The sequence below is a fragment of the Pristiophorus japonicus genome, chromosome 1, assembly GCF_044704955.1.
Source record: "Pristiophorus japonicus isolate sPriJap1 chromosome 1, sPriJap1.hap1, whole genome shotgun sequence".
Classification (NCBI taxonomy): domain Eukaryota; kingdom Metazoa; phylum Chordata; class Chondrichthyes; family Pristiophoridae; genus Pristiophorus; species Pristiophorus japonicus.
In genome coordinates this window covers 18597074-18602586 of record NC_091977.1, presented here as the reverse complement: position 1 = coordinate 18602586, position 5513 = coordinate 18597074, and the positions used below count along the sequence as shown (strand labels likewise).

The following is a 5513-nucleotide window of genomic DNA, read 5'->3' as shown; positions in this document are numbered from 1 at the left end:
GCACTGTATCTGACCTGTTTAACAGTGAGCTACAAGGTCAATGCTGGATGCTTGGGGACAAAGGATATGGCATCACCACCTGGCTGATGACCCCCTGCGTGGCACCCACACCGAAGCCGAGAGGCGATACAACGAGAGCCACAGAGCAACTCACAATATCGTGGAGCCAACCATTGGAGTGCTGAAGCAGCGCTTTAGATGCCTGGACAACTCAGAAGGCGAGTTCCAATACTACCCTGAGCAGGTAGCTCAATTCGTAGTGGTGTGCTCCACGCTACACAACTTGGCTATCAGGAGGGGACAAGAATTGCCTGATGAGTCTGACAGTCCACACTAGAGAGAGGAAGAGGAGGATGAGGAGGCGGACGCTGACGTCGGCCCAGACAATCAGACTGACGCTGAAGCTGTGCCCCAGCCCCCCTTGTAGATGGCATGAAAGGGCCCATGCTGGTATGATAGCTGCAAGAGCCTTACATCAGGAGCTCATCAATGATCATTTTGCCTGTAAGAACATTGGTGTTATTTACAAGGCTGACACACTGCTGGTTGTGCAGGACATACATCAATGGTGGGCATCACCTTGGTGACAGTTAAAGTTTAAGTTGATTGAAGTTAAGTGTAATTATACCCTTTGATGTTAAGAAATCACCAGCGTGCAATGGTGCAGTCAACTGAGCCAATGTGCTGCAAGGTTTTGTTAAATAAAAAACATTTAAACAGAACATTAATCTGAAATCCTCAGTATTTCTGTAAAAACCAACCCTTCCCCCCTCACCCTCGCCCCCCGCCCCCGCTTCTCCTCCCCACCGCTACCCCTTCCCCTTCCCCTCCTGACTCCAAGCCACCTGGCCGAGGAGGTCCTCAGGCGATGCTTCATTGGGGTGGGTGACAGCCGAAGCACTGCTTGGACGGATACGGGAGAGGACGGTCCCGAGGTGGGAGCCTGCTCCGAGCCAGAAGCAAGATGGCTCTCCTGTGTGGTTGGCAATGGGGGTGCGGCACCTTGGGGTGCAGTGCCACGCTCCGGGACCACTGGGAGCCCTCTGCCACCAGTGTTCCTGGCTACCAGCTCCAGGGCCTCCACCATCCCTTCCATTTTATATGTTAGCTGTTGGATAAAAACTCGGTGGCAACTGTGTTCTTGGTGCTTAGTAGGCTTTTTGCTGCTGGTGAATCTCCCTCGTTCCTCCCACAACAGCCAAACAAGCACACACCACACTCACACACGCTTTCAGTCCCTCTCTGCGCTCTCTCTCTCTCTCTCTGTCTCCTCTTCTGCGCATGTCATGATGACCCTTAACCTACTGAATCGCAGGAATGGAGCGTTGCCATGCCATTGCTAAGGACGGCCACACTTTACGCCAGAAGGTCAGAAAAATTTAACGCTACCGCCCGTTTGATATCACTCGCGTTCACTCCCTTTTTCAAAAATGTAAACTAGATGTTTTGAGAATGGGCGAGAAGCCGGCGATTGAAAACCCTTTTTTACCACCCACGGCGGAAATAACACCCATTTTTGGGCGATAAGCTCAAAAGTGGAGGTTCTAGCCCATATTCTTACGACATCACTAACAAACAAACTCTACAAGATGATCCAACTGTCATCATGTGACTTTTCCACATGACCCTTTAAGTTACACATCAGTCGTGGCATTCTCACAGTAGTCCACTAGATGGAGCAGTAGTCCACTAGGGGGAGCTCTATATTTTTTTTAACTGGAATGAGTTTTATTTACATATTTCCATTGTAAACTCTTTACTCCAGGGGGATGAACCTAGTGGAGTGAGTGGCACCGATACCAAGTCTGCCATGCTTGACGGGCTTGTAGGTGATGGAAAACTCACCAAGATAATGGCCAATCATTTAAGGCTTGATTTCAATCTGGTTAAAGGTTTTGCCATTGTACACACCAACCATGCTGCCAACCATCTCGGGGAGGATGACCATGTCACGAAGGCGAGTCTTGACAACCTCTGGTTTCTCCATGGGTGGTGCTTCCTTTTTAGCCTGGCAGCCTTTTCAGGAGGGACTGCTGTTTGCGGCACAGACCCCTGTTCACACGCCTCCGCTGACGGGCACAATACAACTGCATCAACTGCTCAAAGGACATATCAAGGAGCTGATCCAGGTCAACACTTGGGGTAGGTGAATTTCCTGAAGGTCCTTTTCTTCATCTGTTCTGCTTGGTCAGCCATTCTATTACAAGGGGCTTGACAGGGTAGATGCAGGGAGGCTGTTTCCCCTGGCTGGAAAGTCGAGAACCAGGGGCCATGGTCTCAGGATAAGGAGTTGTCCATTTAGGACTGAGATGAGGAGAAATTTCTTCACTCAGAGGGTGGTGAATCTTTGGAATTCTTTGAGTATATTCAAGACAGAGATTGATGGATACTAAGGGAATGAAGTGATATGGGGAGAGTGCAGGAAGGTGGAGTTGAGGTAGATCAGCCATGATCTTATTGAATGGTGGAGCAGGGTCAAAGGGCCTACTCCTATTTCATATGTTCTTATTCTCGACCCGTATTACCTATGGGACTAAGAATAGTGGGAATGCCCCTTGGTTCCTCTTACCTCTATCACAATCAGCCTGCAGTGAGCGCTGGCACAGATGTCGCTCAAAATATTTTTACAGCGGGTGACTAGGAAGTCCAGGCATTCACTCTAATTGCTTTGTTGCTGTGTTCCAATCCATCGCATAGAGTGTGACAGTGTTTTGGCAGGATACCAAAGATTACTTTTATCTGCAGTGCAAGAACCATGTCTGCTAACTAATAGCATTTCTTTAATCTAACTTGTTTCGTATCTCAGGCCTACATTGGACGTTTTTGATGCATTCGGAAATGGAGTAAACAACAAGGAGGATAATAGCAGACTTTAGGATGACACAGACAGACGATGAAATGGTCAGATGAAATTTAGAAGTGTGAAATGATTCATTTTAGTAGGAAGAATGCGGAGAGGCTATATAAGCTACATAATACTATTTTAGAGGGGGTACAGTATAAGAATAAAAGTGGTTATTAATGATTAAAATTGATTCTGTGTATGTATAAATGTTAAAAGTGTAGGTTAAATGGAAAGGCCTGTTTGTGTTGAAACAAAATGAAAGCCCACAGTTTGCCAGCAAGGGCTGAGTTTTGAAAGAAACAAAATGGAAACCCACAGAGCTGCAGCATGGGTTTTGTGTATTGGAAAGCCATTTAAACTAATCAAGAGATGGCTGAGCCAGGTTAGACAGCCACATGTGTGAGGAGAGCCAATAAGGAACTGCTCTGGAACCAAGGTCCAATCCTGAGGCATTCGGAGGCACAATGGCTTTGAGAGGTATAAAGATCTCAGCCAAAGACTTTTCTCTCTCTCTTGAACCAGCAGCCAAAGGGAAGGAACGTATATCACTCTTTATTATAACCTCATTGTACCTATTGTAACTAAGGTGGATGTGCATGTGTGTGTATTTTTTTTAATAAACTGTTCCAATTGTGTTAGAAGAATTGTCTCACTGTCAAATTTAATGCCAGAGATTTAGAAATCTCACAACAGGAACAGAGAGATCTGCGGGGTAATATAAAAATCTTTGACGTTGGCACGATCAGTTGAGAAGTTTGTTAAATCAAAAAGCCTACAGGATTCTTCGCTTTATAAATAGGGTACAATCACTGGTTAGACCTCAGCTGGAGTATTGTGTCCAATTCTTGGAGAGAGTGCAGAGGAGATTTACCAGAATGGTACCAGGGATGAGGGACTTCAGGAGAGACTGGAGAAGCTGGGGTTGTTCTCCTTAGAGCAGAGAAGTTAATTGAGTTGTCCAAAATTATGAGGGGTTTTGATTTTTAAAAACTGTTTCCACCAGAGGGCACACCATTGGCAAAAAAGCCAGAGGGATGAGGAGAATTCTTTTTTAACACTGCGACTTACTGTGATCTGGAATGCACTGCCGGAAAGAGTGGTGAAAGCAGATTCAATTGGAATTTGCAACATAGAATTGGATAAATACTTAAAAAGGAACAGATTTGCATTGCTATGGGGAAAGAGGAGGGGAAGTGGGTCTTACTGGATCGCTCTTCAAAGAGCCAGCACAGGCACGATGGGTCGAATGGCCTCCTTCTGTGCCATATGATCCAATGATTCTATGAAGTAGCTGTACTTCACGGTATTCCAAACCAACCTAACGTATGGCTTTGAATCACCGGGCTGGTATGGTACATTGATGGGAGTTTCATGGCAGCTTCCTGGTTTTCTGGAAGTGATGTACAGAATAGGGTGATTTGCACCACGTCCGACCAGCGAAACATTCCAGCACAGAAGGAGGCCATTAAGCCCATCTTTGAAAGAGCGATCCAATTAGCCCCGCTCCCTCTGCTATTTCCCCCATAGCGCGACTATTATGTTGCTCCTGCCACTGCTTATATAGTGGGAGCATTACTCTGGGTTCATGTTTGGGGCTGGACTTGGGTGAGAATTGAGTGGCCAGCCTAGTTCATTTAGTTGTGGCAGAGTGTGTGCCAGGTGGGCACCATGGAGGAGTGTGAACCGTTTGGCCCCTCGAGGCTGCTCCACTTCTACCTCAACTCCACTTTCCTGCACTATCCCCATATCCCTTGATTCAGCTAATATTCAAAACCCCATCGGTTTTTGCCTTGAATATATAATTCATTGTAGCGGTTGTAATTGGGAGCACGGTTTTTTGCTGACAGATTTGAGGCTGCAGGGCTCAATTTATTCAGTCTAGTACCCCAAAATCAGTGGAAAATAAGCACTAATCCGAAGGAAAGTCAGGAATCAGAGATGGGATCTTTAGTGGTGACCGGTTTAATTCTACACGAGGTCGCGCTTGGAATTGTCTCCTTTTTTGTGTGTCTTGTAATACATTATTTTTATTCGTTCATGGGATGTGGGCATCGCTGGCGAGGCCAGCGTTTATTGCCCAACCCTAATTGCCCTTAAAAAGGTGGTGGTGAGCCTCATTCTTGAACTGCTGCAGTCTGTGTGGTGAAGGTACTCCCATGTTCCAGCATTTTGACCCAGCGACGATGAAGCAATGGCTGATATATTTTCAAATCGGACCCACAGCAATTGTGGCTGCCCTCTGAAATGGCCGAGCGAGACATTCAGTTGTTGCAAACCGCTGCAAGGAATTATAATACTGCAGGCTATAGTCACATCATCATAGATGCTCCCTCGAACAAAGATGACCCGCTTCTACAGGGGTTCACAGATGTTTCAATGAAGGACCCGATATTCCAGTCCTGAACTCCAGTTGAAGGGGGTGGAAGATGCCTGTGTGTGGATTTTTTTAACGTGTGGTGGCCGTTGCACATCAGCCACCACACGGGCTTGACAGAGCTAGGTCTTTATCCAGTGGCAAGGGTTAACCAGGACGGCTGGAGACCTGCTCTGCTGCACGGACCTAGTGCGCACACATATCGCAGTGTGGGTAGGCCCGTGCTGCCCCTGGGCCCTCGCCTCTTCTGGGCCCCTCATCTAATCTTAGAATAAGGGGCCGCTCATTTAAAAC

At 46.9% G+C, this 5513-nt stretch overlaps 1 pseudogene; it reads right to left on the bottom strand.

Moving 5' to 3' along the window:
- Window positions 1-1756: 1756 nt before the first annotated feature.
- On the bottom strand, window positions 1757-2196 carry LOC139276557 (small ribosomal subunit protein uS19 pseudogene; annotated as a pseudogene).
- Window positions 2197-5513: the final 3317 nt, after the last annotated feature.